The sequence below is a fragment of the Cricetulus griseus genome, chromosome X (genome assembly GCF_003668045.3).
Source record: "Cricetulus griseus strain 17A/GY chromosome X, alternate assembly CriGri-PICRH-1.0, whole genome shotgun sequence".
In the NCBI taxonomy this organism is placed as follows: domain Eukaryota; kingdom Metazoa; phylum Chordata; class Mammalia; order Rodentia; family Cricetidae; genus Cricetulus; species Cricetulus griseus.
In genome coordinates this window covers 37,391,591-37,415,502 of record NC_048604.1, presented here as the reverse complement: position 1 = coordinate 37,415,502, position 23,912 = coordinate 37,391,591, and positions in this window count along the sequence as shown.

Here is a 23,912-nt window from a genome sequence, read left to right as displayed (position 1 = left end):
GGCCTCCTTAGCAATACTCATTAACCTCTGGAATGAAACTGATCCCCTTTGCTGCTTAGACCTACAGTAAACATAAGGATTGTTTGGGCTTAAGTGAACATTTGTGTCTTGTCAGCTGTCTCCCTGGTCATCTTGTATTGTGAAACTCAGAGAGGCTAGATTAACTGGACTCAGTATCTGTTTATTTTATGAAAGAAAAAAATCATAATAATATCAATTATGATTTCAAAAGTTCTCTCTTTTAAGGAAATACTAATATAAATTTAGATCTAGCATGAATTCTGAGATGTTCCTAGTTCAACTTTTCACAACGAATTTCAAAGAAGATGGTGTTCTTTTTGAAAAGAAAAGTTTTCTCATATATCAGATACATCCCACTTTTTTGGTATGTAGAACGTCAAGAAAGAAATGAAGGTAGAATGGAAGCTAGTAAGGAGCATGAAGGAGATATATTAGAATGGGCTTAAGGATGAGTGATGGGTGGTGCTAAACATGATAAGAATATTTCATATCCTAATGAAATCATTTGTTTTGTATAATTAATTCTGTAATAACAGCAAGAAGCTTACCCACTCTTCCTTTGAAATTCAACCAGCTTCTATATTTTGATGATTTTGGATTCCTTGTAATTCATCGGTGTTTGGCTATTGTTTCTAATTACATCAGGGGAAGTATCAAGCAAGTGATCACAAGCAGTTTCAGAAGCTTAAAGGTTGTTCACCTTTTGTGTTAAAGGAAGAAGGCTCTTTTCATGTGGATTTACCTATCTTTTCTTCTTTTAGAGGCTTTCTTATTTCTTGTATTTTCCAGATCCCAGCAAAAGCAATAAACAACGAAGTCAGTATCCATTAGCTGACATTTAGGCATGTTGGGTTAGCTTTTTTTTCTAACCAAGTTTTTCCTAATCCCAAAACTACGTTCTCCTTGCAAATGGGGCTAACTGCTTCTTGTGTATGCTCTCAAACAATTGCTTTTCTGTGTAGGTAACATGTATGTACCCATGGATATATATGGGGATATATATATAGACAGAGCAAATGTTTCTTAAGAGTGAAATGGTGTCACATTTTGCTTTGTATTCTGAGCATAATGTTTAGATATAATATCTGCTCAGTAAATTTGGTAGATCAAATGCATGTATGATCTATGCATGAATGGTGCTGGCATGACATCAGAGAAATATTATGGCCCTTTAAGGAAAAATAATAGAGAAGTTAAGAGCAAAGAACAGTGGTTTCAGTCTCCAGCTCCAAATCATACCAATAGTGGATGTGACCTTAGGTAAATTATTTAATCTCTTGGCAACTCTTATCTTTTCTCATTTCACAAGAAGCCTTGCTTATAGTAAATACACAGTAAAAATCCAGCAATCTCTTTTAATAATGGTAGTTGAAGGGGCAGAAACCACAGTACCTATTGGACCTTCTCTATGAAGTCAGTTTTTACCATGGGGTCTCAGTGCACTGGTACAACAGTGAGAACAGGAGAGCTCTGCTTTCACACAAAGTATAAAAGTTATCTGAAACACTTTCAGTGATTTCCCTCAAAGGCTGAATGAAAATAGCAATTATCTAGGTTTAGATTATATTGTACTTAGCAGAACTTCTCTGCCTATCTAGTTAAGGTAACTTTTTGTGTTTAAAAACTATCAACAGACCAGAGTACTTTTTAAATGATTATCTTAGAACTACACTGAAGTGGTTGAATGCTGTCTTTCCAAATAGCAACCTTGGAGGGGGGGATGTATACACTAAAGTGGCAGCTACTGCCCAAATACACAGGACTTCTCTTTGGAGAAAAATCTTTAGAATGGGTTTATAAGCTGCATAAGCAACTGGGTCCTTTCTTCATGTTTCATTTCAATTCAAGTTATACACACCCTGTGTGATCAACATACCTGTACACTGTCATCTGATCCCTGCCATTGGCACTGGCCTTTGGCCTCAGTTTCACAACATAGCTTCCAAAGAACCCAGCTTCCATTATGACAGACTTTCTAATCAGTGGTGAGAAAGAATTTTTTTATATTGTACATACACTGAATGGTTCTGGGAATGGAGAAATGATGTATGTTATTTCCCATTAAACCTTGGGGTACTGGATTAAGCTTTTTAAGAATGGAAAATTCTGCTAAGTATTTTTACTTCGTTTTTGATAATCAAAAGATATTTCTTTCACTTTTAGTTTTACGTTAATATCTTCAACTTTAAAAAACCAATGTATGTTGTTATAACAAAATAAAAGCTGTGTAGAGCTGGTGAAATAGCTCAACTGGCAAAAGCCTGAAGACCCAGATCCAATCCCTGGCTCCTACATGGTGAAAGGAAAGAACTGATTCCTGCAAGTTGTACACACACACACACACACACACACACACACACACACACCACTCACGAAGAGTAATTGTTAAATAGTAAAGCTTTTCCCTCAAATTAGATTTCTCAAAGTTAATAAATATTGTAAGTTTTATATATTTATTTCCCCACATTGCTATGTCTACACATATATAAAAGTATAGTGCCCATTTTTGGTTTTCAGGATAAATCACACAAAACACACACACACACATTTCTACAATTTTTTACCTAATAGCTCCAAATGGTCCTTATATTTAATTATTGTACAGTTAATTCATGAAAAATACCTGAAGTATATTCCAATAAACAGATGTAAGCTAATCAATTTACCATTCTCTTAGTAGTAGATTTTCTGTTTAATTTTTTGGAGCCACTACATATTATAGTGCTTTGCACTCTGTATACATACAGCATTCCTACGAACTTTTAATTCTGTAGAATACATCTTCTACAATGAGAATGTTATATCAAATGGTTTGATGATTTTCATAACTTCCTTACTTCCAGAATGGAAAAAATTGAAGCAATACAATTCCACGAGCAACACTTAAATGAGAGAGTAAAAATGAGGCAAATTTATTAAGAAGATGATGAATGAAAGACTACATTTCCTAGGGTTGTCTCTGTAAGAGGCTAATTGTGTGTTATATAAAAGGCGGTACATGGGTCCAATGGCTGACCATAAGGACATTCCTGGTCATGTTCTTTCTGTGTGAACTTGGACAAAATCAGAAACTTGATGTCTTCACCAGGTCAAATAGAGGTAAACATAGTGTACTGAGGCTAAGCTTGTCTAGAAGTTAGAATTAAGATGACATACCTAGAAAGGCTTAGCACAAGGTTAGCTTACTGTGACCTCCTTTTATTCTTTAAGCATCCAACCTGTCAGGGAGCATAGTCCACCACCATAATGGGAAGTAAAAAAAGAAGCAGATGATTATCACGTTCTGGATTTCCTCTTTCTATGAAGCACTAATATCAATGAATTTATGCCTCTAGCAAGCACTTTCAAAAACAGAATGCAGGGAAAGAAAGAAGAAAGAGTTTAGAGCTAGAAAGAACACTTGGTTCCAGTTTGACATAATAGAGATTAATATTGCTTTCACAACTTGATGCAAGTCACTTAATCCAAGTTACAGACTATAAAATGAGGCACATGAGATGGCCAACTTCCGTTACCTGCTTTGCAAGGTATAGGAATGGGAAGAGCTGTTCAAGCTATCACAACTAGACTGACCCTAGGGATGAAGATCACTGTGGATCCAGATGCATAAGTTGGTAAAGAGATGGTCCTTGGCTTGGTGAGTCTGAGGGTGTGGCCAGTAAGACATCAGGATAACAGTGATTAGGACTAGCTTGCATACTTAATAGAGATGGCTGTGATTTACAGTAGAATACATTCAGGATTTGCGGGACCCCTCTAGGTCTCTAGGTAATTTTCTCACTATAATAAGTCTCCCAAACAGGGGCCTTTCTCCAGATCGGTAGGAGAGTTCTAAGGAAATGCAAGTACTCCATGATCTATTGTTCAGTTCCCAGGTTTATACGATTTGTTGCCTTTCTTACTGTAGACTGGAAGAACCCAAATTCAAATGTAGTTAGTTCACAGTATTTCAATGACTGCAAACAAGGTGCGGTATTTTCTTTATGTGGCCATCTTCAGGAAAAGTTACCAATTACCTAAAATAAAAGGCTGATGGGGAAGATTGTTGGGGCAGGAGAAACTTCTTAAACACCCCGAAAAGCAGGCCAGAAAGGTGACTTTCTCATTCTGGCAAAGTAGGCCAGGCACAGACTCAACTTAATTTTTCCACTGCCTGTTGTTCCCAGACACACACAGCCAGTGGAAAGATTATACACAGAGGGCGTGTGACTGGCCCTTGTCTGTAACGTTTTGGCTGAATGTTGAGCTTCCCAGCCTTGGAACGGCCCACTATTTTCTTCATCAGTAGCTTTCAGTATTCTTCTTCCAACTGGTCTAGATGCTTGATTAGAATAGTGGAAAGAGCAGTGGGCTGGGAATTGAGACACAGAGGCCCTGTCTGTGCTACTGACTCACTCTGCCATAAGACAAACCACGACCCCTTTTTGAACCTCAGTTTTCTCATCTGTTACACAAGGCATTGGGACTGGGGTGATCTCAGAGTTCAGGTTATGGTTTTCCTTATTCTTCTTCACCTCTCACATCAGTGTCATCCTCATTCCATCTTGCTGCACGGAGTACATCTATTTAGGCTAATTGCAGGATGTTGGCGAGCTGTCCAGGAACATCTGAAACATTGGAAGATTCATTTGAAATTAATCAGACACAACAGAACATGCAGGTGGTTGCTCTTTCCCTTCGACTCCTGGCCCCTGGGATTTTGCATCCTGGAAGGTGTTCATAGGCCACAGCTGCAGAGTACAGCCTGTGGATTGTTGCCCAGAAGTGCAACCTCTGTGAGTGGGAGGGGCAGGGGCAAGAGCGCTCGCTTGGTTGGATCTTCCCTGAGGGGCGAGGGGGGAGAATGTTGATGGAAAGGGTACAGGGTAGGGGTCAGAGAATCCAGACATAATGGCAGTCAGACCTGAGGTTACAGCCTTCATTTCTTGACCCCTGGTTTTCTTGTAAGAGGATTTTCTTGGATTGATGTCATAAAGGAGACTTTCTCATGTTGTCCTACCCTAATCTTCCAGACGTTTCCAAATATGCTGGTGCCTGGGGTCACACAGACATATATTCACAGAGTGGTCTGGCATATTGTTTTGCTTCTCATCAGTGCCTGAAACTCCCAAATGCCTGCCCTGCCTCAACATTTTCTGCTGTTCTGCTGGACTCGCCTTTGAGCATTCAAATTTTGGAGACTTAGTGTGTGTTGCTGTCGACCCGGCTCACTGCTTCCTTTGGGGAATCATTTTCTCTTTCAAAATCAAGCTCAAATGGTCACTCTTTGTGAAATCTCCTGTTATTTTCATACTCCAAGTTGTTTACTTCCTCTTTTATGTTTCCATAGGATTCTGGGAATTGTTTTATTGTGTAGTCACTAGGCTGCAAGATTTACGAACATAAGGACCCCAGATTTTGGTGTTAAGATGATGCAACAATAGTAATAGATAAATTTTTTAATTCTAATTTTTTAACAAGTAAACTTCATTTTTATGTAGAAAAAATCAAGTTAATGATAGCAGTCACATTTGGTAATGCTATGTACTCCACTACTAGAAGTTATTCTGGTTCCATACTGACCCATCTTTAACATGTGGTTTCTGAAGTCTCCTCAAGTTTCTATATCTACCTCACTAAGGGGAGAAAAGAGAGAAGATACTACACCTTAGGTTTTCCTTTTTAAAATAAACTTTTTAAAAGTTTTATGTGAATGTGTGTTTTGTCCAAATGTTTAAGTGATATAGCCAGCAGAGGCCAGAAGATGGCATTGGATCCCTTGAGACTGGAGTTACAGATGGTTGTTAGCCACTATGTAGGCACTGAGAATCAAACACTGGCCCTCTAGAAGAGCAGCTGGAGCTCTTAACTACTGAGCCATCTCTCTAGCCCCTTGTATGAATGTATGTATATATGTATGTATGTATGTATGTATGTATGTATGTATGTGTGTATGTATGTATTAATGGGCCGTAAGTGACCCATGCCACTTCTGCTTATCTTCTATTGTCTGGAACTCAACCACATAACCATATGTAACTTCAAAGAAAGCTGCTAAATTTACTCTGGTTGGATACTGTTGAAAAGGCTGAGAAGGATTTTGGTAAATACACATAGAAGCCAGGCTTCTTTATTCACAGTTGAATACCCAGAACTGAGCACAGTGACTGGGAAGTAATGCCTGCTTTGGACTGTGGATAAAAATTCTATCACTGAGCTATGAACTCATGATTTAGTGTCTTTGTGCCCTCATCAAGAAATCAAGCATTGGATCAATGGATATTGTTTGGTAATTGCTGGCATCGGTGTGTCTAGAAGTATTTTTGTTACAGAAAAAAGTGTGTGTGTGGGTGGGGGGGTGAATTGCTAGGAGATAAGCCTTTATCGGACTGGTTATTCTGCCTTCTCCAAAACCCCTGATCTACAGGTCTTTGTCCTGGGTTTATCTAATCCACAAACTTATCTACTCTTCAGATGTTTGGGAACTTAACCACAAGTTCTTATTATGCTAGAGATACTTTTTGGATCACTGAGTTTCTTTCTATGTTAAAGCCTATCTTATTCCTTCACTTCATCATAAAAATGGACCCCATTTTTATAGGCTTTGATTTTTTTTCTTTGCCAGTTCCAAGTACATTTTAGCTACCTCCTTCCCAGTTGTTTCCCTAGGTGGAGAAGTGAAAGTGAATGATATGGGGGAGGTAGAAACATCCATCCAGCATTACTGTTGTAAATATCTCACAGTGCTGGCCTCTGCTTTATCCTGGTATAATGCAGACTAGTTGCCATACTTTAGCCATTCAGTATATTTTGTTACCTGGAGATCCATTTCTGAAGACATAAAGAAGTCATTGACTAATAGTGGCCTGGAAATGAGGTCTTGTAGCTGTCAGAACTTGGAAGATTTCATCATCTAAAGGTCTGTTCAACCACATAGTACTCTTTCTTGGAGACCTTCTCACTGTGAGAGAAAGAAAAATGACAGCATGGAAGATGGTTGGAATATGTCGGTGTTTCTGAACAGGTCTAGAACACTATATAACATGGTGCAGGTAGGAGATTTGGCTGACTAAGACAAAAAGATTTAAGGTTAGAAGTTGGATAGGGTTAGTCAAGAGAAAGTCTGCAGTATTGCCAGTTAGTCTTTGAGAGACCATAGCCTTCTTGCCGTGAGGCCTTTTTCTCTTCAAGGTGATTTTTCCCCCTGCTCATTCCTTTTAAAGTCAAGGCCATGTTCCCTTCAACCTTCTCCCCTAGTCTTTTTCATCATACTTGCTCAGGTTATTTCCCTCCATAACAAAGTGGAAGCCCATATGCCCTGTAAACCTTCTCTCTGTGTGCTTGTGATGAACAGGTGTCTGAAAGCCTGACTCTGGGTAAGCAGAAGAGGTAGTTAATAGACTTCAGGAGGCAGCTGTCCTTTACTAACACTGACTGGCAGCTCTGGACTGACACAGTTACTTTCCAAGCAAAGATTTTTAAACCTGTCTGGATAACAGACAACTCGGGCAAGAAACTACCATGTTTCTTTTTTTTTAATTTAAATTAGAAACAAACTTGTTTTAAATGTCAATCCCAGTTCCCTCTCCCTCCCCTCCTCCCCTGCCTCCACTAACCTCCTATCCCATCCCCTTTTAGCTCCCCAGGGAGGGTGAGGCCTTCCATGGAGGATCTTCAAAGTCTGTCATGTCATTTGATCAGTCAGGGCTTAGTCCCCCCAGTGGGGGGGGGCAGTCTAGGCTGAGAGAGTATCCCTCTATGTGGAATGGGCTTCCAAAGTCCATTCGCATGCTAGGCCTCCTCACTGACACCCACGTTCAGGGGGTCTGGATCAGTCCTATGCTGGTTTCCCAGCTATCAGTCTGGGGTCCATGAGTTCCTCTTGTTCAGATCAGCTGTTTCTGTGGGTTTCTCCAGCCTAGTCTTGACTGCTTTGCTCATCACTCTCCTCTCTGCAACTGGATTCCAGGAGTTCATCTCAGTGTTTAGCTGTGGGTGTCTGCTTCTGCTTCCATCAGCTACTAGGATGAAGGCATATAATTTAGTCATCAACCTCATTATCGGAGGAAGGCATTTATGACAGTTTCTCCACTATTGCTTAGATTGTTAGTTGTTGTCATCCTAGTGGATCTCTGCAAATTTCCCTAGTGCCAGATTTCTCTTTAAACCTATAATGGCTCCCTCTATTATGGTATCTCTTTTCTTGATCTCCTCTGTTTTTCCCCCACTCAGTCTTCCTGTTCCCTCATGTCCTCCTTGCCCCTCTTCTTCTCCTTTTCTCTTTCTCCTAACTCCCTCTCCCTTTCCCCCATGCTCCCAATTTTCTCAGGAGATTTTTTCCCTTTCCTCTTCTCTGGGGGACCATGTATGTCTCTCTTAGGGTCCTCCTTGTTTCCAGCTTCTCTGGCAGTGTGGATTAAGAAACTACGATATTTCTTATGATCCTTCATATAGATGAACATATGGAGACTTTTCCAATTGACTAGAGCCCTCAAGTGGAGAGGGAAAAGTGATGAGATAGTTCAAGGAAACTCAAGAGGCCAAATAGAGATCACTCAGATTTTTGACTCAACTAGAGATAAAAGTAAGACAAACTATTTCCTTATGATATAGTAAAAAGGAAATGGCAACATACAGCCTGTGGCTGGATGGGAGCTCTCATTTTTTTAGGTGAAGGAAATATTTGCCAAAGTCAAGATTTTTTACTAATATAGTGCAAAGTGGAGTCTTTGGGGCTATTGGTGAATAAATAAGAAGTGAAGACGCTGCAATGTATATCTTTCTCCTTTCAAAGAAGCTTATGCTTGGAAACAAAAGAAAAACAAAGGACATCAGAGTTTGTGGAGACAAAAATCATGAGATGAAGGAGGTGGTGGTGGCATTCTGGTAGGGAGAGAGGGGGAGGAAGAGGGAGAGAGAGAGAATATGAATCTAAATAAATTGGCTTCAGATACACTTTTCCTTTAAAAGAGGAGGGAAATGTTTATTTGGATTAACCATGAAAACAAAGGGAAATCTAATAAACACTGCAAGTTCTCCTTTCAAAGTGTTTGTGTCAAATGTCTCCTTAGTCTGTGGTATAGTATTAAGGAGACCAGGAAAAAAGGATCTTGAGGCTGTTTATTTGAAAAAAAAAAAACAGAAGTAAGAAACAAAAATCCCAATTCCAAGAGAAATGTGCTTAACATAATCATTTGGGGAAAAGTTGCTTGAAGTGACCTTTCCTACTTTGCTGTGAAAACAGTCTCTGACTCAAAAGAGTCTACAGTCCTAGCATGTTACACAAGGAGAATGTTGATGGATTGGGTACATACACGAATCCTTTTATGAACAACTTGGTAGGCAAGATTGTGTGTGTGTTGTGAAATGCTCTCAGCCACCACATCAAGTCTTGGAAATGGAGATTATTGAGGGTATAATTGATCCCTTTACTACCCAGACTCACCAAGTGAGTACTAGGAAGGCAGGTCTTTGCCTCTGACTCTACATCAGCCTTGCTGATGTTCAAGGAAGGAACTTTTACTCAAGTTAAAGGAAAAGGACAAGATAAAACTTCCTTGTTTTCTTATCTTTAGGATGTGATTAATTAATAGAATAAAATTTTCTCCTTATTTAAGCAATGGTAGAACATTCTGCATTAAGGCATTTCTGATTGGCACTTGAGGGAAAGCTAGCAGAATGATAGGCAGGGAGCAGCATGAGCTAGTCTTGAGCTCACAGTTCCCAGGTTTACCACTTAATGAATGTGGAACTAGACAAGGCTCTCTACTGGAATGATTTGTTTTCTTTGTACAGGTAGGGTAAAGATAATAGTATCTATGTCACTTAACTGTTACAAGGTTCTAACAATATAAGTGAATGCATTAACTACTAACTATAGTACTTATAAAATGACTACATTAAAATAAATATATATAATACTATATACCAATATGACCTGAAAAATGCATAGACTGGGCTGGGGAGATGGCCCAGTAGGTCAAATGCTTGCTGTACAATGTGAGGATCTGAGTTCAGATCTGCAATTGCATATACAGTTTGACACAGTAGTTCATGTCCATAAACCCAGGGCTCCTAGAATAGGACAGGAGACAGAGACAGGACAGAGACAGACAGGAGACTTTCCAGAAGCTTGTGGACCAGCTATACATATACAATGGCAAACCATAAAAGACCAAGTCTTAAACAAGTGGGAAGGTGAAAATTGAGGTTGTCTTCTGACTTCCTCTGTGGCTGAACACAGCAGCATGCATGCACCCACACTTATACATGTACACACACACACACACACACACACACACACACACACACACACACACACTTAGTAGAAAGTGAGTACACATATCAAAAGAGCCACAATAGAAAAAAGTGTCATTTTCTTCTAATTTATATGTACTTTTAATGTAATTATTATAAAAAATACAAGTAAGATGTGTTGCAGACATATGCAAGCTTATTCTAAGCCTTGTGTGGAAAATCCTGGGTCCTGGTACAACTAAAATGATTTCATAAAAAGAAGTGAGACGATTATAATATTTTATGCTAGGACTTTTTATGTAGCTAAACCAATAAAGATTAGCATCTTTCAAACATAGAAGGAATGTCGATCAGAATAACAAAATAGAAAAATCACACCAATACTCAAAATGGTGTTGAAAAGTTTGCAAAGTGGAGGAAAGATAACCCTTTCAATCAATAATGACAGTGATGGCAAAATGTTGAGAGGGATTTGATCTAAACTTCAAACAAATTTAGAAAACTTGCTCCACTTCTTTAGATATTTTTGGGACTATGAAAAACTAACTCCAAATGGATTACAAATTTAAATGTAAAATAAAAAACTATAATAACACAGGAGGGAAGCTAGTCCAGTTAGGAATAGGAAAAAGTTTTTAGACTGGATCTATAAGGAAGAAGCTGATAAATTAAATCTAATCAGAAGCTACAAACCACAAAGCCTACAAAGAGCTGGATCTAGGGTATACAAAAATATTCTTCAAACTCAACAGTAAAATGAAGAGACAATGGACAAAATGCACCAAGAACATTTTGCCAAAAAGGAAATAGAGAAGTAGGTGCATAAAATGACATTTAAAAAAACTAATCATCAGGAAGTGGGAATTAAGACCACAGTGACATATCTTTTCTCCCTCCCTCCCTCCCTCCCTCCCTCCCTCCCTCCCTCCCTCCCTCCTCCCTCCCTCCCTCCCTCCCTCCCTCCTTCCTCCCTCCCTCCCTTCCTTCTTTCCTTCTCTTCTTCTTCTTCTTCTTCTTCTTCTTCTTCTTCTTCTTCTTCTTCTTCTTCTTCTTCTTCTTCCTCTCCTCCTCCTCCTCCTCCTCCTCCTCCTCCTTCTCCTCCTCCTCCTCCCCCTCCTCTTTCTTCTCTTTTGAAGTCCTGGAACTCACTCTGTAGACCAGGCTGGCCCCCAACTCTTCACATATCCTCCCGATTCTGCCTCCTAAGTGCTAGGATTAAAGGCATTCACCACCACTGCCAGGACATTTGTTTTTCTTTTAAAAATCCAACAAAACAAAACTATAAGAATGGCTAAAAAAGAAGTAGTGGGAAAACAAATAGTAGCAATTATGTAGAGAAACTATATCATTGCTACTTTGCTTGTGACAATGTACAATTAAGTACTATATGACTACTCTGTAGAACAGTGTGGCAACTTCTTAGAAAGGCAAGCATTATGATATTCTCTTATACAATCATAGTGTCAGTTACCAATTATAAGGACTTAGTGTGGTTACAACTGATTTATCCATTCTGCTGCTGTCTGGACTTTTCAGCTGACCCTGAAATTTGCTTGGTGCCACTTTTTTCCGTCAGCAGTTATTTTTGTATTGACATATTGATTCATTGCTGTGTCCCTTCTTATTTTTTTAAAAACAGAAATTTATCCTTACTTTATTTTTTAAGGTATTGACAGTTTTTTTAAGACTACAGCCCCTATTGCATCATGAGTAGTATTCCTGTCCTGGATATTTATATGCTCAACTCTGTATTCCCAATTATGTGGAACTAAATCCAATACTAATGGTGTCCTCATAAAAACAAGTCACCAGCTAACCCTCTGAATGTGCTTGAGAACAGAGGAAAGGCTTGTGAGGACACAGGAAGTAGGAGAGCATATTCCAGCAAAAAGAAGTGGCCTTCCCAGGAAGTAGCTGACAGTGTTGTTGTTGTTTTAAACAAAATCTCAATTGTTTCATTTTAGCAATAAAGACTCAGGAGCCAGATGCTGGGGTGAAAGCATGCTAGCTCAAAGAGACAAAGAAAGCACCTAGCTGTCCTTCCTCCTCAGCTGATGTCCCCCAAGTCCCTTTTCTCTTTTTTAAAAATTTCCCCCCTTTCTCTTAAGCTGTCTCAAACCAAAACCTGAAACTGAAGTCCCTCCTTCTACTTCCTCCTGCCTCCTTGTTACTCTCTGTGGCTTTTTCTTAAAAATCCAATGTTCACTTCCTGTCAACTGGTTGCTTGCTTCACCTCTTGACCTATGGTTGACTTTATTTAATCCTGTTTACAATATTCAAGCAGAAAACTCTTGGATTAAAGGTATGTGCTAGGGTTGAGTCACATCACAACTACAAACAGGTTTTTCCAGTAAACAAAACAATCTTGGGGTTCACAGTGTGATCAAATATCCTGTAAAATGACAGGGTCTTGATCTTTGAATGTCAAGCCTCCAGAATTGTGAGGAATGAGTATTTGCTATGTAACATCATTCCCATCTGGGGCAATTTGTTATGACAGTTTCAACAGGAGAAGATGGGAATAATTGAAGCCCCAGGCCATGGAGAGGTGTTTTGCAAGAAGACATCTTCTCATTACCTCACTGCAGCCAGAGTCTGTGCTGATGTCTGATGCTCTTGTTACCATCAAAGGCCACACAGACACCCAAGATCAAGGGCCAAGTTAGTGTCTCAGGGGGTAGACTGAGACAAACTGACACTGGGGGTAGTGGTGACATCCAGACCCAGCTGCTGCTAAGGACCATGTTGGGGTCCATGGTCCTACTGCAGCTGGAATCTGAGCTGAAGTTCAGGTCCTTCATTGCTACCAATGGTCACATAGAGGCCCAGGTTTGGGGCTCCAACCTGAGGCCTTGGTGGTTTACGGTAGCTACAGGACTGCCAGAATAATTACTACCTGAATGGGCATTCCTTCCACCCAGAGCCAAGATATTATCCAGATCTAAGCTGCTGCCAAGGGCCATGTCAGTGTCCATGGTCAAGACACAGCTGGCATCTATGTTGATTGATGTCTGTGGCTATTGTTATCTCAGGAGCCCTTAGGAATCATGTGAGATAAAGCCAGAGGGCTATTCATCCAGCAGCTGGTGGAAGTAGAAGCAGACACCCACAACTAATCACTGAACTGAACTGGAATCCAGTTGCAGAGAAGGAGGAGTGATGAGCAAAGGGGCCCAGACCAGGCTGGTGAAACCAACAGAAACAGCTGACCTGAACAACGGGGAGCTATTGGTCCCTAGACTGATAGCTGGGATATCAGCATGGGACTGATCCAGACCCCATGAACGTGGGTTTCAGTGAGGATACCTCTGAAATCCATGGGGCCTCCTGTAGTAGATCAGTACTTATCCCTAGCATAGGTGTGGAATTTGGGAGCTCATTCCACATAGAGGGATACTCCCTGAGCCAAGACACATGGGGGTGGGCCTAGGCCCTATCCCAAAGGATACGACAGACTCTGATGACCCCCTGTGGAAGGCCTCATACTCCCTGGGGAGAAGAAAGGGTACCTGATAGGTAGTTTTTTAGTTGGAGGGAGCTGTAGGGGAGGAGGAGAGGGATCGTGAACTGGGATTGACATGTAAAACAATCTTGTTTCTAATTCAAATAAAAAAAAAAAAGAAAAACTCAGAGGGCTATACTGAGCCAGTCTCACCCTTTCCTGCCCTGGGAAAGTTGCCCTTTTCTCTCACCAGCCACTATAGCAGGAGATCTGGCCCCTGCACTCTGGAGAGAGGGCCCTCACCCCTCACCACTGGGAATGATGAACCTACCTAGAGGGCATGCATATAGGGGAGCTGACTCTGCCCCTGCACCTGAGACAGGTGGCCCCACTGACTTGATCTGACCTGCTTGGCTAACACCCAGGTCCACAACTGGGTCTTGGGTTGACCCACCCTAGCATCTACTTCATCCAGGTCCTGTTGTAACTCAAGAAGGGACCGGTCCTGTCGAATGATACCCACACAATCTCCAAGAATCTGGGTAGCTACAAGATACCCCAGAAGAGCCCTGGTGAGGATCCAGTGAGGATGGCATACCAAAAACCACAGGCCTTGAACCAGACCAGTGACTCATTGCAATGAACATTTACCAGTGACGCTGATGGAACAAAGGGGTACACTGTATGGCACACTGCAGCCTCCAATGCCATCAGGATGGATGAAGAGGTGATGGAGAGGCAGTATTGAAGGAGAAGCAGAGATTTTTCTGTTTCTGGCACGTGTTTTGCTGTGTTTTGGTTTATTGGGAGGGTTTTGTTCTGGCTTTTGTTGTCTTGCTTGCTTACCTTGTATTGTTTTCTTTTGTAGGGGGCACGACTGGGTTGGTGGGAAAATGGGAGGATCAGGAAGTGAACAGAATTGGGGTAAATGGTGTGAAACCCCCAAAGATTTAATAAAGAAGTTTTAAAAAGATATCCCTGAGTATCACAGGCCATTGGACTCATGAACTCACTTGTAGCTGTGGCTACCTGCATAAGAGCTGCATAAGATTGAGTCAGTCAATTTTTATTAAGGCATTATAAGTAAGGGCTCATGAGTTTTCAACCCCTCTGTAGGGGATACTGTAGCCACACCTGCTTAGGGGCAGGCTACAGGTGTGCCGGACCATGCATGCGAGGGCGTGGTCAGGGTGATGTAGAGTGAGGGAGTTCAGGTGGCAGCTCTCTGCTTTCGGTTTCACTTTCAGCTTGCTGTATGGACTATTGCCGTGCCAGCTGGCTAGGTCGCTCTGTAAGTAAGGCTTTTCCCTATTAAAATCCCTTGTATTTTTACGTGGTTCTGTATTGGTAATTTCCCGCAATATCTGATGTTAGAAGTGGGATCTGATATGTGTAATGTATATAGGATTACTTCTGTTTCTGATTGTTTCCTGTAATTGTATAAACAGTGAAGTTAATTCTGTATTATCAGGAACGAATTCTGCAGTCTCAATGTGTAACACGACTCTCTCTCTGCATATTGAGAATCAGTAACTATATTAAGAGGTTCTGTAAAATCCATAAGTACCATGAGAATTGCATATAACTCTGCCTTCTGTACAGATGTATACGGACTTTGAACTACTTTACTTACCTCACCTACTTTATAATCAGCCTTACCTGATTTGTTGGCATCAGTGTAGAAGGTAAGAACTCCAGAAATGAGAGTTTGTCTTACAATATGTGGAAGAATCCAGACTGTCTTTTTTATGAATTTAATTCTGTCAGTTTTAGGATAGTTGTTGCTAATCGTTCCCAAAAAGTCAGTAAGAGCTATTTGCCAATATTCATTATCCTTCCACAAGGAGGAAATTTCTTCATTAGTTGAAGGTACTATAATTTCTGCTGGATCTTTTCCAGTCAGTTGACAGAGTTTTAATTTGCCCTTTAAAATCAAATCAGAAATATTTTCTATATATGTCTTTAACTTTTTATTTTGTTTATGTGGCAGAAATATCCACTCCAATGTGGTGTCTTCCCTCTGCATCAGAATTCCAGAAAGATATTCTCTGGATGGCAAGATAACCAGAATACTTTCTAAATCAAGGTTTATCCAATCTACATCTGCATCCAATATTCTGTTTTCTACCCATTGTAACTCTTTTTCTGCCTCAACAGATAATATTCTAGGACTGTTTAGGTCCTTATCACCTTTAAGGGCTATTTTTAAATGCTTTAAGTTATGTCCTTCTACCCCAATAATCGTCTGTAGTTGAGAAATTTCCCCTAATAATTTCTGAAGAGAATTAAGAGTTTGATAATGATCTCTTCTAATTTGTACCTTCTGTGGCCTGATTCTTTGTAAATCTATCTTGTAACCTAAATAGTTAATAGAATCTCCTCTTTGTATCTTTTCCGGAGCAATCCCTCCCCCTGACCAGTGACTATCAATAATTGATGGTGGAGGGAGGAGAGGTGTCACCTTCTGCAGCATTGACTACAGATAAGTTGTCCAGGCTCCAGTAAAATAACCTCCTATCCGTGCTCATGCTAGCAACCCTAATTAAAGTCAGTGGGGCACACACACACACACACACACACACACACACACACACACACACACACACACACACGCACGCACGCACGCGCACACACACACACACACACACACACACACACAGAGAGAGAGAGAGAGAGAGAGAGAGAGAGAGAGAGAGAGAGAGAGAGAGAGATGCACACGACATGAAACTAGGAGAGTTTTACAGAAGAAGAAGGAGAGTTATAGCAGAAGAGGCTCAGGTATTAAGAGAGGATAATAGGAGCAGAAAAATGTCAAAATTCATAAACACATTTATGAAACTATTAAACAACTAAGATACATTATTTTTCATTTGGGCAATCTTCACTATTTCCTCATTAGTAGACACAAGTAATACAAGATCCCATATAAATTATGCCAAATTTCCCTTAAAATACCATATATGGAGGCACACAATACTCTTTTATTCTTCTAGGTGATGCTAATTGTGGCTGCTTGGTTAAGGGAGTATCTATTCTCCACTATTAAGTTGCTACTTTCTCTTTAGTGCACAATATGAAATTTGAAGATTGACATTTTGAGACCATGTAAATACCCTGAAGCTTATCATATTAGGTTCTTTATATCCTCAAGTCTCAACTAACTGCCACTCCTTGGAGTTGCCTTCTTCAACCGTGCCTGAGTAGAAGGCCCCATATCCTTTTGCTCTCAATTGAACCCCTGTATATTTTCTTTACAGCCCTCATGCTAATTTGTGATGATCTATTAATTTGCATGTTTGTTAATGTCTATAACAGATTCCCATATCTTGGAAATGTAGTTACGTGGGCCCACAAAGCTCTCAAAGCTTCAATTAAACACTAATTCAATACAGACAACCTGTTCTCTGCCTCTAGGTCTTTTCTTCTACAGGCCACATTTTCCCCTACACTTAGCAATAATTTTCTTTATGCCACTGACTGGCAAAAATTAGTAAGCAAAGTTCAGAATCCTTTAGTGAGTGTGTCTAGAGTTAGGAAGCATGGGCACCTTCAGACCACAGTCATAGAGTTCATGCCAGCTCACAACCTTTGAATTAGTTTTACATCGGAATTGGCATATTACAAAGTCCTAACCCCACTAAATGAAATTTGATTCATAGGTACCAAGGTGCAGGAGTCAATAAGGAGACAGCGGAGATTCCCTTGCTGGTTACCTAAACATTTATATTCAAGAGTACTTGCTATGGAATGTAGTTGACACTTAAAACCTTTGCAATGACTTTCCTTGTAGACTGCTAAACTGTGCAGTCACATTTGATGTTTGTCCCTGCAGTCTCCATCTATAAATGAAATATACTTCCTTACCCCTTTCAAATCAGACTCAGGCAGGTGGCTTGTTTGGGCCAATGAAATATGAACAAAAGTGGAATAGGTGACATCTATAGAAATGCTTAAAAAACCAGGAGTTGCTTTACCAGTGTACTTTCCCATATGTTGTGTTGCCTTGCAGCAGTGCTCTATCAGCTAGGATCCCAGAATAAGGGCAATCAAGAACTACTACTATCAGCTGCCTACCCAATGCTCTCCCACCACCATAAGTTGGACATGTGGTTTAAGCGAGAAAAAAACTTATTAGAGGCCTCTAAAGTTTTGATACCACTTCTCACTGCTGTACAACCTAGCTCATCCTACTCTGTAAAGCTTCCAAACATGCCTGAAGAGTGATTTTTTTCAAAGCAATGATTTGTATTTGGCATATGTTAACTCTTCCATGAGTTTGGGCTAAGGGACCGACTTACTGCTTTGATTCTGTTACAAATACTGAAAAGTCCCACGTCACAGAACTAGGTGTATGAGGTGGTCCTTCCTCTTAAAGACAAAGCCTGTTCTGTGACTAAGCACCCTCTCCCCCTTTGCCTTGCTTCCTGGGTAATGAGGGAGAACCTCCAAGGCACCCCCTGAGGTCCAAGTTGAGTGGCTGTCAGTGCTTTATGGAAAGCATATTGTAAATCTTCACTTTCTCTCATCATAAACCAGTGTGAGAGTTGGCATCTGGCTGCAAGTGGAATTTTCTGCTTTTAGTGATTTGACACTTTGGCCCTTTTTTACAAATCCAGTTTTAATTTTCTTAACATAGTCCAGGCACAGCACATAAACCCCTGCACCCTGGGGAGGTTTGTATGGTCAGTTCCATTAGAGGCTGTTTTTTCTTTTCTTTTCTTTCTTTTTTGACTTTGCTGAAATTGATTACAAGTGTTGCAACAAGCATGCAGGCGATTTCCTTGTCTGGCAGCTCAGGAACAAGGGAAACTGAGCTGTTTGAACACACATTAATTGGTTAACTTGGAAAGTATTGTATGGGAAGGGTCACACCACATGGGTAGAAAACAAGGAGATGCTGACCAGTGCATTTCCTAGCTGCAAATTTGACATTTTCGAGACCTTTGCATTTTAAGAAAAATTGCAAGTGAAAATTAAATGCCCAAAATGTATTCAATGGATACACATCAGTCCTTATTTTACTTAAAATTTCAGCCTTCAGCATTTTACATTTGACTTCTTTGAAATAATCCTTTCTCTTGGCTTTGGTGACACTCTTTTCTTCTCCATTTTAGAATCTTTCTAGTTTCTACTGAATCTTTTTTTGATGGATTCTTTCCCTCTGCCTAGTTGTTAAATTTTGACATTAACCACAATTCTACTCTTATTGTCACCCTCTATTTGAGTAATTTCACCCATTTCCATTAATTTAGCTACAATGTCTATGTTATCTTTGTGACTCCAGACAAATTTCCAGGTAGAGCTATCATATGCATATATCCAAATACCTACTGAACACCTTCATTTAGATGTCTCAGGGGCATTCCTTCCCCTATGTGCTCTTTACCACCGCAAGGGTACCATAGTCTACATGATTACCACAACAGGAAACCATTATTCAAGACCACTATCCCTCCCTAACTCTATCTAGCTTGTACCTATATAGAGATAACTGTCAAATCTCCCCATGGATGGGTTCCCATGAGTTTCCAGAATGAAAATTCATATTCCACAGGCATATCTTCTTTGGAGGTAAGTCTTCACTATGTAACTTCAGCTGGCCTTGAACTCAGGAACCTTCTTTCTCAGCCCCCTGAGTGCTGGGATTACTGGTGTACATCACCATGTCTTGGTTCTTCACGGGCATAATTAGTTATTATCAGTCTCCTAGTTTACTTTATTTGCTTAATCTCTCACCTAAACGTAATGATCTCTATACAGATCCTGAGTTACTCCTCTCTGTCCTTATTTATGCTTTTCCTTCAGCCTGAAATGTTATCTTCTCCATCTGGAAATTTGCTTTTTCATTCTTTGGAGCCCAGAACTGATGTCACCTTCTTTGTGAAGCCTTCCATGGTATTCCTCATAATAATTCCCTTATTCATCTGAGCTCCCATAGCATATACATATGTAGCCCAAAGCATTTATCACATTATAAAAGTGGATTTTCATGTTTGTTTTTCTATTACACTTTTATAACAAATTGATTTTGTCATGTTTGTCTTTCCATTAAACTTTAAACTTCTCTGTAGCAGGTACCTATTAATCTTTCTTCCTCCAAGACCCAACAGCATGCTTGACACAAAGTTGGCTCTCAGTGTAGACTTGTGGAATGAACAAATATGGAAAGGGTTAGAGATTAAGTGGGTTTAAATAGAGATGGCTAAGAAATAATACATTTCTTTAAGTTACTATTAATCCTTTACATTTTTATGGCCCTTTAAAATTTCAAACCATAACCAGACACATTCAGACTGTCTTTTACAACAACCCTGCAAAGTGGGTGGAGTAGGAATTATTTCTTGTCCTTTACAAGAGGCCAGAAAGCAAAATACTCAAGAGCATCTAGTGATGTAACCAAGGAATTGTGATCAGAACTTAGTCTTTTAGATTTCTCTCTGGTGTTCTTGAAGTTTTCAGTGAGAATGATAACCTTGTTATTAAGTTTGAGATTCATAGAAAATAGATCATATCACTTTAATTACTATAAACAGAAGTATCTAATTATACAAAATATAGATAATTTAGCTACTTGCAGAGGTTGTATTTCTAGGTCCCCATATAAGCAACATTATATGGACTCAACAGGTTATGTTTGGGAATATGTGCATGTATTTGCAGCTACATATATTCATGCAATTACAATTGATGAAAAAAGAGGCCATGAATTTGAAGGAGAGTGAGGAGTGGTGCATGGGAGGATTTGGAGGGAGAAGCAGGAAGAGAGAAATGTAATTAACATACAATCACAAAAATGAAGAAAAATCAGTTTTTAAAAGGTCACAGGCAAATCCATACACCGATGGATGTTTGATTTTTGACAAAGAAGCCAAAATTATACTGTGGAGAACAGAAAGCGTCTTCAACAAATGGTGCTGGCATAACTGGATGTCAGCATGTAGAAGAATGCAGATAGATTCATATTTATCACCCTGCACAAAATTCAAGTCCAAGTGGATCAAAGACCTCAACATAAATCCAATTACATCAGACATGATAGAAGAGAAAGTGGGGAATAGCCTTGAAGTCATTGGCACAGAAGATAGCTTCCTGAACGGAAAGAACACTGATAGCACAGATACTAATATCAACAATTAGTGAGTGGGACCTCAGGAAACGGAAAAGCTTCTGTAAGGAATAAACCACTGATATTAGGACAAAACAGCAAGTGCAGAATGGGGAAAGATCTTCACCAACCCCACATCTGACAGAAGGCTCATCTCCAAAATACATAAAGAACTCAAGAAACTGGGCATCAAAAAACCAAATAGTCCAATTAAATAATGGGGTACAGATTTAAACAGAATTTTCAAAAGAATTGCAAATGGCAGAGAAACACTTAAAAAATTTCAATATCTTTCGTCTTCAGGGAAGTGCAAATCAAAACTACTTTGAGGGTCTATCTTACACCTGTCAGAATGGCTAAGATAAAAAACACAAAGCACAAATGACAGCTTATGATGTTGAGGATGTGGAGCAAGGAGAACACTCCTCTGTTGTTGGTGGGAGTGTAAACTTGTACAGCCACTTTGGAAATCAATATGGCTGTTTCTCAGAATATTGGGAATCGATCTACCTCACAATACCTCTTGGGCATATACCCAAAGGACTCTCAATCATGCCACAAGGAAACTAGCTCAACTATGTTAATAGCATCTGTATTTGTAATAGCCATACTCTGAAAACAACCTAGATACCCCTCAACTGAAGAATAAATAAAAAGTGGTACATTTACACAATGGAGTTCTACTAGGCTGTTAAAAACTATGACATCAGGTGGCAACTAGTCCCAGAAAGACAAACATGGTATGCACTCACTCATAAATGGATATTGTAAGTAAAGGATAACCCACAGACCCACAGAGGTTAGGTAACAAGGAGGGCCCAATGGGGAGAGGCACATGTATCTCCCTGGGAAAGGGAAATAGAAGAGATCCCCTGAGTAGACTGGGGCAGATGGGGATGGAAACTTGAGGGATCTTGTTGGGGGATGGGTAGAGGGGAAAAAGTACTGAATGAAATGACTGGAAGGGGGGAATTGGGGACAGGTAGAAGCCTGATGCAAGGGAAATTCCCATGAATCTACAAGGATGACCCCAACCAAGACTCCTAGCAATAGTGGATACATAGCCTTAACTTGCCATCTCCTGTGATCAGATTGGTGACTACCCTGATTGTGATCAGAGAGCCTTTATCCAGTAAGTGATGAAAGCAGATCCATAGACCCACAGCCAAATATTAGGCTGAGCTCAGGATATACTGCTGATGAGAGGGAAGGAGGAAGGATTGTAGGAGCCAGAGAGGTCAAGGAAATCCATAGAAACAACTAACCTGGCTCATAAGAACTCACAGACTCTAAACCACCAACCAGAGAGCCTGCATGGGACTGGCCTAGGTCTCTACATATATGTGACAATTATATAGCTTACTCTATTTGTGGGACTCCTAACTGCTGGGAGCAGGGGCTGTCTCTAATGCTTTGGCTGGCTCTTGGGAACCTATTCTTCATACTGGATTGCTTTGCCCAGCCTAAATACAAGGGATGTGCTTAGTCTTACTGCAACTTGATGCACCATGCTTTATTGATACCCATGGGAAGCCTGCCCCTTTCTGAACAGAAACAGAGGAGAGGATTGAGGGATTGAAGTGCAAGATGGGGGGGGGGATGGTGGATGATGGTGGTGATGGGAGGAGGGGAGGTAGGGGAAGGGCATGGGAGGAAAGGATGTAAAAACAAACAAACAAATAAAAATAGAATACAAGGCAACCTTTTTATGTTTACTTAAATTCATATAATGCATATGAATTGCATCATATAATGCATATTATATAAATTAATATATATATATATATATAATATATATATAATATAATTACATACAATTTGAATGAAGTTATACCGCTTGGGGAGATAATGCCCTTCCCAAGAGCCACAGACTATCTAATGAATACCCCCGTGCCAGGCATGGGAAACACCCTCCAGTTGTTGGTCAAGGGAGATGAAGTGACTCCCAAAATAATATAGGTTGTTGTTTCTCTTGGTTCCCTCACAGAATTTGAGAGTAAGTCCCTATTTTTTGAAGATACCACATGTTTCATACACAGACCTTGTAGGGATCAAATTGGGTCTGACCTGGAAGCTTCTTCCCTGAGGACTAACTCTCATAGTATCTGAAGGTGCTATACAAGATACAAAGTGAGAAAAGCAATGACCAGTAAGTACTAATTAGCTTTAAAACCTGTGAATGACAACAATGGACCAATATGTCAAGATATTCCCCAGGGTGCAAGAAGATGATCAGCAGTTGTCTAATTGGGTGTAAAGCCTATTTGATAGGAGAAAATTCATGTCTGGTACTGTAAACCTGGACAACTACCTGTGACTGGGAAGGCCATGAACCCTAGAAGAGAACCTACTATTGCCACTTTTCCTAACTGTGTAATCCCTATGTAATCTTATGTCCGGAGATAGAAGTACCTTTTGCCACGCATTAAATAAATTTTTCTTTGCATCAGAGAGAGGTCATTACAGAAAGTCACAACTGGTCAAGACGCAGAGAACAACTGACCATAGAGTGCTCAATCCCAATCAATACATACACAACACAACCCTTTAAGCTAAGGTTCACAGAACATCTTGGAAGAAGGGGCAGAGAGACTGTCAGAGTCAGAGGATAAGGATGTCTGCTATGAGACATCTTCTATATATGATGGGGAATCTGCATCCATGAAATCTTAATAATATGGTTACCTAATCAAGACTTACATAATGATAACATTAGTTGACATACCAGTGAGGGTGAGGAAAATCTTACAAGTCCACATCACTACATGAAGAGTTGAAGGGGAAAATCATTCTTCCCCTGACAGGTGATATAATTTCAAGTGGTCATCCCTAAACATATATGTATATGAGCAACATCAAACATACTCAGCATAATAATTAAAGTAGTAACTAAAGAACAGGCCATTAATTTGATAGGTGGGGTATGGAAGGAATTTGATGAATGAGAGGGAAGTGTGCAAATGATATAAACATAGTACTTACTTATGCATGGAATGAAAAAGTCTTTAAATTAAAAATTATTTTTGGTTATCTTTTTGAGACCAGATTTCACTATGTAGCCCAGGTGTTTGGTAGCCTCCTACTCCCCCCACCTAACTTGATACTGTC